The sequence below is a fragment of the Dendropsophus ebraccatus genome, chromosome 4 (genome assembly GCF_027789765.1).
Source record: "Dendropsophus ebraccatus isolate aDenEbr1 chromosome 4, aDenEbr1.pat, whole genome shotgun sequence".
Classification (NCBI taxonomy): Eukaryota; Metazoa; Chordata; class Amphibia; order Anura; family Hylidae; genus Dendropsophus; species Dendropsophus ebraccatus.
This window is the reverse complement of record NC_091457.1, coordinates 163147852-163158735: the sequence shown is the minus strand read 5'-3', so window position 1 is coordinate 163158735 and position 10884 is coordinate 163147852.

Below are 10884 nucleotides of genomic sequence, written 5' to 3'. Positions count from 1 at the left end.
ACCCCTTTTTCCTCGCAGCATGACAGCTCATTGGTTACCTCTTTTTCTTTGTTGCACAGTGGCTCAGTGGTTATCTTTTTCTTTGTTGCACAGTGGCTCAGTGGTTACCTCTTTTTCTTTGTTGCTCAGTGGCTACCTCTTTTTCTTTGTTGCACAGTTGCTTAGTGGTTACCTCTTTTTCTTTGTTACACAGTGGCTCGGTGGCTACCTCTTTTTCTTTGTTGCACAGTGGCTCAGTGGTTATCTCTTTTTCTTTGTTGCACAGTGGCTTAGTGGCTACCTCTTTTTCTTTGTTGCACAGTGGCTCAGTGGGTATCTCTTTTTCTTTGTTGCACAGTGACTCAGTGGTTACCTCTTTTTCTTTGTTGCACAGTGGCTCAGTGGTTATTTCTTTTTCTTTGTTGCACAGTGGCTCAGTGGTTACCTCTTTTTCTTTGTTGCACAGTCGCTCAGTGGTTACCTCTTTTTCTTTGTTGCACAGTGGCTCATTGGTTACCTTTTTTTCTTTGTTACACAGTGGCTCAGTGGTTACCTCTTTTTCTTTGTTGCACAGTGGCTCAGTGGTTACCTCTTTTTCTTTGTTGCACAGTGGCTCAGTGGTTACCTCTTTTTCTTTGTTGCACAGTGGCTCAGTAGTTACCTCTTTTTTCTTTGTTGCACAGTGGCTCAGTAGTTACCTCTTTTTTTTTTGTTGCACAGTGGCTCAGTGGTTATCTATTTTTCTTTGTTGCACAGTGTCTCAGTGGTTATCTCTTTTTCTTTGTTGCACAGTGGCTCAGTGGTTATCTTTTTCTTTGTTGCACAGTGGCTCAGTGGTTACCTCTTTTTCTTTGTTGCACAGTGTCTCAGTGGTTACCTCTTTTTCTTTGTTGCACAGTGGCTCAGTGGTTACCTCTTTTTCTTTGTTACTCAGTGGTTTTCTCTTTTTCTTTGTTGCACAGTGGCTCATTGGTTACCTCATTTTCTTTGTTGCACAGTCGCTTAGTGGTTATCTCTTTTTCTTTGTTGCACAGTGACTCAGTGGTTACCTCTTTTTCTTTGTTGCACAGTCGCTTAGTGGTTATCTCTTTTTCTTTGTTGGACAGTGGCTCAGTGGTTACCTCTTTTTCTTTGTTGCCCAGTGACTCAGTGGTTATCTCTTTTTCTTTGTTGCACAGTGGCTCAGTGGTTACCTCTTTTTCTTTGTTGCACAGTGGCTCAGTGGTTATTTTTCTTTGTTGCACAGTGGCTCAGTGGTTACCTCTTTTTCTTTGTTGCACAGTCGCTTAGTGGTTATCTCTTTTTCTTTGTTGGACAGTGGCTCAGTGGTTACCTCTTTTTCTTTGTTGCACAGTGACTCAGTGGTTATCTCTTTTTCTTTGTTGCACAGTGGCTCAGTGGTTACCTCTTTTTCTTTGTTGCACAGTGGCTCAGTGGTTACCCCTTTTTCCTTGCAGCATGACAGCTTAGTGGTTACCTTTTTTTGCCATGTAGAATGATGTTCAGTGGTTATGGCTTCTGGTGATGTTGAGCTTTAATCTGCTATTAGTGCTATAATTTTCCTATGTAATCTCTCTAGTCCCTGGGAGGTCATTGGTCAGTGGGTGCACCGCTATCTCTCATTCTCTCCACGTCAGTGATGGGACCAGAGCCGGGCCGTTCACTGGACAGTTTCTTCTATACTTACTAATTGCCCTGGACAGGCTGGTATTATACTAAGCCATTCTGTACAGTGACGGCAGGTGAAGGGAGAAGGGGTTACTCATACACTGAGTTAAATTAACAGAAATGAAAGAAACAGCAGCAGAACAAAGAAGGGGTTATGGATACACTGGCTGTGCAAGATGTTCAGAAATTAAGAAACAGCAGCAGCAGAACAAAGAAGGGGTTAAACTCAGCACTGAAGATAAGGGGGGAACCTTCATGTACCTTTTGGGCACAGCATGAATTTCCCAGAGGCTGCCGGGAGGCTCACAGGTTGCAGATATACAGTAACCTGTGTTCTGGTTAGTTGTCTTCTGGAGACGGACTGAGCCTAACAACAGGCAGTGAACAGCAGACTGCAGGGAGGTGAGACACCTAGTGGCCGAGACTTTAGAGGCAATGACATAGAGGGAAGTTGTAATGACAGGGACTAATCTATGCTCGATGACCTGTATACCGGACCCTCTAAAGCCGCCCGTACGCCAATTCACATAAGATAGCGACGGTCAAAAACTCAATCTGATGACGTTATTAGGACGGACTGATCGGCACCAATATGGCGGAGGCCCCATCGATGTTCCCATCTTCTGCTGTATTCACAGACCGGTGCAGAGATCTGCGTTTTGTCATTGTAATGAACGGCCTTGTTGTCTGTAACAACCATCTAAGCCGATCAATTACACACGACAAGTCATTCATCACTCCGCCATCCAAAATCACTAATGTACGGTCGGAGGAAGGCGATGGGGGCTACGAGTGTAGGAACCAGGTGGTGTGGAGGCGCGCGGCATGACTGATCAGCCTTACATCTTCCTTCTACCGTGTCTGTAAACATAAGAAATGCAGAACAGATAAAAAACAATGTATCCCAGTCCTTCCTGTGGTAAAGCGGGGGTCTCACCAGTATCCCCCATGTACAGAAGAGGGTATCAATGTCTGACTACTGGGATCTCCACAACGGGGACTCAAATCGCTTCATTCATTCTCTATGATGGGTGCTGGAGATAGCTGAACACTGTGCTATCTGACATATAGAATGGATGGGGGGGCCGTGCACATATGTACAAGCTACTCCACCCTGATGGGAGATTTAGTGGCCGGTTCTTGAGATTGTAGGATAGGGGATAACGTCTAATAGCGTTACTACTGCTTTAAAAGGATTGTCCAATGATAAAACCTATTTTCAACACAACTTACAGTCTGGTTCCTATGTACAGGACACTCTAGCTGGGAATTCAGCCAACTCTATCTTCCTGCCACTATGAGTTAAAGGAGTATTCTGGATTATTTTATTTATTTTCAAATCAACTGGTTATAAAGATTTGTTTTTTTACTTCTATTTAAAAAAAATCTCCAGTCTTCCAGTACTTATCAGCTGTTGTATGTCCTGCAGGCAGTGGTGTATTCTTTGCAGTGTGACACAGTGCTCTCTGCTGCCACCTCTGTCCATGTCAGGAACTGTCCAGAGCAGCAGCAAATCGCCACAGAAAACCTCTCCTGCTCTGGACAGTTCCTGACACACGGTCAGACTGGAAAGAATATACCATTTCATGCAGGGCACACAGCAGCTGATAAGTACTGGAAGACTGGAGATTTTTAAATACAAGTATGTTTAACTTTCTGCTACCAGTTGATTTAAAAACTATTTTCTGTCTCCAGCGTGCCCTTTTAAGTGACATGAGAGCGAGATAGAGCTGGCTGAATTCCTGGCTAGAGTGTCTTGTACATAGAAACAAGAAGTCAGGATGTCCACCTGACTTCCACATCCACAGGATGTCCACCTGACAGGACATTGGGCTGAAGACAACAGAGCAGACACTTCAAAATCAGAAGGAAAGCATGAAAGACTCCAGAGGTAGAAAAATAACATTATTTACCAACTTATGTTCATTTATTAGATGAAAAGAGGTTTCATCATCAGACAACCCCATTAAAGGGATTATCCAGTATTGGGGGGGGGGCGGCGCCATCCCTGTCCTCAGGTTGTGTGTGGTATTACAATTCAGCTCCATTCATTTCAATGAAATTCAGCTGCAAAAGCCATAACTAAACTGAGGACAGGAGAGATGCTGTTTCTGAAAGAAAGTGGACATGTTTTTCTAAGCCTGAACAAACCCTTTAATCTCCTATTATCTTTTATTATTATTATTATTATTATTATTATTACTATTATTATTAGAATGTGTCCCAGGAGATCAGTAGTAGATTACCCTCACTGCTCTCTGTTTCCGGGTCGTAAAGCAAATGCTGCAAACCAAAAGTTGGGTCGAGGTTTCGTGTTTGTAGTTCTGATCCATTAAGGATCAAATAAAAGGTATTGGAAGTGTATGTATGAGTTTCACAGTAGGAGGAGCTTAGTTGTCCCTGAAAGCGTAGTCCCGCCCATTCACTCCTAAAACAACATAAGGGGCGGAGCCTGACACACTTCCTGGGAAAAATTGTCATGGCGTTAACAGCTGTGTTATTTATATTATACTATAAAAGTGAAGGTAAGATATTACACGCAGTATGGAAGTTATGTATGTGTATATATATATATATATATATATTTCCTTCCAAAGACAGCTGGGCTCTAATCAAGTCAATGAAACTGGGCTGCAATACCACACATGACCTGAGGACAGGTGTGGCGCTGTTCCTAGGAGAGAGCAGACATGTTTTCCTGATCATAGAGAACCCCTTTAAGAATGAATTTATACCATGTTCCAGTCTATAGACTATAGGAGAGATTTATCAAACATGGTGTAAAGTGAAACTGGCCCAGTTGCCCCTAGCAACCAATCAGATTCCACCTTTCATTTTCCAAAGAGTCTGTGAGGAATGAAAGGAGGAATCTGATTGGTTGCCGGGGGCGACTGAGCCAGTCTCACTTTACACCATGTTTGATAAATTTCCCCCTATGTGCTTCTCCTACGACACGGCCAGCGACGTCCAGTGGTGTCACCTTGGTAAAGCTCTGGTTATGCACGTCCCGGGCTGTGTGAGCTGATCCTCTGCGGCCGTGTGCCTCTCAGGGCTGCGGACATCTGTCAGACGGCCAAGGCCAATGCATAGCAAAGCTCTTCCCAGGCAATCCCCTGTCAGCCGTCAGCCGCGCTCAGCCCGTCATGCTCTCCGCAGCCCCCATCTACATTAACTAGGACTGAACGTTTTAAATGCTTGTGGTAGGGAACGAAAAAATGTCGGAAAACCCATTCTAGTTACTACTTAAATATGCACTATTGTATATTAATAGTGCCATTAGCCCGTCTCCAATTTAGCACATCAAAGCAAAACCTTCATCTCCTGCCGGTGGATTATATGAACATGAGTGACATCTGTAATCTTATAGGTTTGCAATTTAGGAAATGCTTTTAAATCTTCCCATTAACTGAGTAGCAGTTCTCTAAGAAGCCGCGGATATAATGGCTCATTTAAAGCGCTAGCTGAACTCCGACCCTTACAACACTAAATACCTTGTTTTTTTTTTTCTTTTCGGATCCTGACTAATTGTTAGCAGCCATGTTTAGCATTCCTCGCCTATCATATAGGGGGCAGGATTTCAGCCGGTCACGGGGCAGGATTCCCACTAATGTCCTGGGATTCTCACTACTCAGCATAAGATACATGGACGAGTCCCCCTGATGAGTACGATATACGACCCGAGAGGTGACGCTCCAAGGGCGAGACTACTGGAAACCATTAACCTCTACTAGAGATGAGCCTACTCAAGTCTAATCATTCGGCATGTGATTACCAATGGGTGAAGAAGTTGGATGCCGCCCTAGGGAGTATAGAAAAACACAGATACAGCCATAGGCTATGGGCTGTATCCACCAACACGTCCTCGGGCTGCATCCAATCTCGCCAGCCACCAGTGCTGAAATGCCGAGTTGCGCTCCTCTCTAACCTCTACCAGTATCCTAAGGGCCCCATTACACCGGGCAAGTATCGTACAAAAAATCGTTAGATTGTTCGGATTTGGACAATAATCGTCTAAATTGTTCGGATTTGGACAATAATCGTCTAGTGTAATAGCAGAGACAGATTAAATGACCAACGAGAAATCGTTGGTTGTTTGATAGACTTTGGACCTATTTTTATCGTTGATCGTTTGCAAATCGTTCACATGGAATATGACGTCGTTCTGTCCTTCGCAGTAGCAAAGAACGCAATAGCGACAACAAGACGACCGCAAGAAGGATCATAAGTAACGATCATCATTCCATGTAATTAGGTAAACGATTTCAGGTTGTTCGCCATTGAGATCATTTATCGTTTTGATCGTTGAAAAATCGATTTGTGTAATAGTACCCTTGGGCTGAAATAGTCTGCGCTATGGCCACTGTCTTAGAGCCCTCTGGTCTGTTATGATTGGATGAGTATGCATGTTAGGCCCACAACCCCAGAACGCAACATAAAATCCAGTCATCAGTTTTATGGGGTTCAGTCTCCATGTGAATCCACAATAGATGGGAAAATCCAGGGATCAGGGTCATTTGGATGTGGGACCTGGTCATAAGAGGAAAGCTAGCTGGGGTCAGGATCTTACTGAGGAAGAAGGAAGGCCAGACAGATTTCTGTGGAGAAATATGGCCGGTCAGATGGATCCAGATCTCCATAGAGAAACATGGCCGGTCAGATGGTGGATACAGATCTCTATAGAGAAACATGGCCGGTCAGATGGTGGATACAGATCTCCATAGAGAAACATGGCCGGTCAGATGGTGGATACAGATCTCCATAGAGAAACATGGCCGGTCAGATGGTGGATACAGATCTCTATAGAGAAACATGGCCGGCCAGATGGATCCACATCTCCATAGAGAAACATGGCCGGTCAGATGGTGGATACAGATCTCTATAGAGAAACATGGCCGGTCAGATGGTGGATACAGATCTCTATAGAGAAACATGGCCGGTCAGATGGTGGATACAGATCTCTATAGAGAAACATGGCCGGTCAGATGGATCCACATCTCCATAGAGAAACATGGCCGGTCAGATGGTGGATACAGATCTCTATAGAGAAATATGGCCAGTCAGATGGATCCACATCTCCATAGAGAAACATGGCTTGGTCATATGGACCATGATTTTGGGCACATTATGCTGATAGGGGTGAACAAGCAACATTAATGGATGAGCCCTCTTGTCAGACGTGAACAATTCTGGCTGGTGGAGGAGATGTAATGGTGGGGGAATGTTTTCCTGGTGCACCTTGGCTCTTCTGATACCCGTGGATGGACATTTTGACAGTAGGGCTTACCTAAGCATTGTGGTGTCCAAGTTCATCCCTCAATGGCAACTGTTTCTTCTATGGCACAGCAACAGAATGGCCCCAGGAACATGACCTTCTCCGGCTTTCACAGTGCATAGATCTTAATCTCAAAGACATCTTTGGGACAAGGTACAGAGCATGTCAAGTCCTCCATCTCATATGTTTTAAGAAGTGATCCAGTCCACATGGCCAGATATTCCTGCAGAACACCCAGTGAAAGCCATGTTGTGATGAATTGCTGCAGGTCTAAAGGCCAAAGAAGGTCCATCGTGCTACTAGATGTGGGTCTATAATAGAGTGGCTAGAGAGTCCTACATTGACTAGTGTCCTATCTAGTAGGGTCATAATCATGTGACTTCCGGTCAGACTTCTTCTGCCTCTAGTGACTCTTGTTTGGAGGTGTCATGCCAACCATTGTCTAAAACAGTGCCATGGCCTTCAACATATGGTGCCACTCGATGGATCTTATGGTTGTGTGACCATCATGAGGCTGTGACTGCTGTGTATAGTTGTCTTGGCTTAAAAGATAACTTCGTCCTGGCAGACGGCCATCCAGACAGGTGCCACTTTGTTTTGTACACCTCTCGTTCCTAGGTGCTTGGTTATCGGTAGTTGTCGGCTACAGAGGACTGAGGAGATAAATACTATAATTAGCCAAAATTACGACTTAATGGCTTCTATGACGTGCAAACATTTAGGCGGAGGTTCCACCAGATGATAATGGTACGTTCTCCTGCCGATTCCAGACTGAGCACATGATGAAGCGTTCTAATGGCAACCCGATATTCCGACATCAGCTGCATTTCGTGCCGTGCTGTGGCGAGTGCATAGTTCAGGTACCCATAATGCTCCCATACACACAGAAAAACTGTTCAGCAGAGAATGTGCTCATTGGGGAGAATGGAGAAAGCTGCTGCCGGACCTCCCGGAGTCCTCCATACTCCTCTGTTTTCTCCAGACTCCTCCGGCATTGGCCTATCCCTCCAAGAAGAAAAGGATCACGCAGTTGAAATTCAACATGCCTGATCGCTTTCTCCCCTGATCTCGGCCCCAGGGAGGCCACCACGCAGATTACATGGTTGACCAGTCCTGCTGATATTGGAGGGTTCTGATAACATGTACGGCCAGCTTAAAGGGATATTTCAGCCATTCTCTATAAATTAAAATTGGCCAAAACCCATCTGGGGTGACTAACTACTCCTCTAGCAACTTTCTGACATGCTGTACGCAATTCTATGTCACTCATTTCAAACTTTTTGAATACTGATATATTTTCAAGATGGCGCCTGGCTGGGAACTACATCTTTTGGCATGCAGTGCAAATCCTATGTTCCCAATGGGTACCCGCCCCTGTCCATTAGTCTGGGCCTATCCCAAGCCCAACAGACCCCTACCCATTTATAATACCTTGGACCCAGCCTAGTCCTGTGCAATCTGTACATATTTCTCCCATAGTTTTGTTTTTTTTAGCCAATATTCTTAAAGGGGTTCTCCAGCACTACAAGAACATGACCACTTTCTTCCACAGACAGCACTGCTCTGGTTTCCAGTTTGGGTGCAGGTTTTGTAACTCAGTTCCATTGAAGTGAATGGAGCTTAAAGGGGTTATCTAGCGCTACAAAAACATGGCCACTTTCCCCCCTACTGTTGTCTCCAGTTCAGGTGCGGTTTGCAATTAAGCTCCATTTACTTCAATGGAACCGAGTTTCAAAACCCCACCCAAACTGGAGACAAGAGAGGGGGAAAGTGGCCATGTTTTTGTAGCGCTGGATAACCCCTTTAACTGCAAACCGCACCTGACCATGAGACAAGAGCGGTGCGGTCTCTGGAAGAAAGGCACCATGGTTTTCAACCCCTTTAATTCCCCTCTCATACCGCTGCCTACCTTACATATTGCCAGTCTCTATACTTACCTACTATGTCAGCTGTTTCCCCCTGGTATCAGCCAGACAAGTATCTTTGATAGAACCTAAGATTTTTCCGCTGTTGGACAAATGGCCCAATACATGGAACAGAGGCCTATTAGCAAGATGTGAGCTTAGGGACGGGGTCTGAATGGAAGAGGGAAGTGTTTTTTAAAAAAAAACTTTTAAGACAAGAGGACACAACCTGTGGTTATTGGGGGAAAGATCAGACACTACGTGAGAAAATATTACTTTACTGTAAGAGTAGTAGATGCTTAGAACAACCTTCCAGCAGATGTGGTTGGTAAATCTACAATGACCGGTATATACATATATCTATCCGAAGATAATAAGGGAGGGAAATGTTAAACATGGGGGCTTTTTCTGCTGACAGTCTATGTTTCTAAAGGCCGTATTACACATACCCCGTGCAGTAGGAATGTGTGTGGGGGTATATTAAAAAAAAAAAGATTTTAATTTAAAAGAAATAAAAATAAAAAAATCAAAACCCATTATAAGCCCCCTCCCAATAAAATTTTAAAATACCTCCTTGCTCATTATAGAATATATTTGTTTAATTTTTAAAAAATATTTTAAATTTTTATATCGTAGCGTGTGGAATTGTCCGATCTATTAAAGTAAAACATTGTTCCCGCACGGTGAACGACGTAAACGGGGAAAAAAAAAAAAAAAAAAAAAAACAGGATTGCTGTTTTTTCCAAATTATATATCAGAAAAAAAAAAAAAAGTGATCAAAATTTCTCATACACCATATTAATACAAACTAGAGAAAAAAAAAAGACCCTGCAACTAGCCCTATAAGTAAATAAAAGCGCTATGGCTCTTAGAAGGCGGGGAGGAACATTGCATTAAATTGACCCAAACATCCAGGCATCAATGGGCTCAGTCTTGAAGGGGTTAAACAGGACCTGTAACCAATGGCTGCTGGACATAAGACGACTGCCTGACCATGCAGGAGGACACACAGCAGGACGACCCTCATCTTCAAGGTGTGCACCCCTTGTTAGGAGGAGGTACCGGCTACATTTACATTCCCAGTTGTATTATCAATCCCTGAACCTGCTGAATTAAAAGGGTTATCGAGAGAGTAGAAAAGGTCCTGCCCCTCCTGCTCTCCACCTCCGGCTGCCCGTCCGTGCTGATACTTCCACAGGCGAGAAGGGAAAAAGTTGCGGGCAATGACCAATGTAACAGTAATATCGGGCAGCTATTGGACATTGTGTGTGGCCGTTGTTTCACCCGCCCATAGTACCTGCAACATGTCAGTTTCCCATGCGGCCAGATGGAATCCCAGCTGGAGCGTATACTATGTGTTTGTATATATGCACTATGTGTATACGCTCCGGCCAGGATTCCATTCATTCTAATGCATCGTATGTTTTGCATAAATCACAGCTGTTGTTGCAAATTGCAACAACGGCCGTGATTTATGTAAAACCTACATTGTGTGAACATTGCCTAAGGCTAAAATTATAGACTGTGATTGAGCCTCAAAAGTCTTTGTGAAAGTGAACACAAAAAAAAAATCATTAAAAAGGATTATCCAGGATTAAAAAAAAAAACAAAAACAGCACCACCCCTGTTCTCAGGCTACGTGTGTAATTACAATTCAGATTCATTCCCTTCAATGGAGCTGAGCTGCAAAAACTCCAAATTGGAAGAAAGTGGCTCTGTTTTTCTAAGCCTGGACAACCCCTTTAAGGATGTGTTTACAAGCCAAAACCGTGAGAGGAACTGTGTGACAAATCTTTCCAATATCATTACTGCTTAGCATCTTACAGCATAGGAATGGAGAAGCAGAGAACTGGAGAGGTTTTCTATGGGGATTTGCTGCTGCTCTGGACAGTTCCTGACATGGACAGAGGTGGCAGCAGAGAGCACTGTCAGAATGGAGAGAATACACCACTTCCTGCAGGACATACAGCAGCTAATAAGTACTGGAAAATTGGAATTTTTTTTTTTTATAGAAATAATATAAGTTTCTGGTATCAGCTGATTTGTAAAAAAAAAAATAAA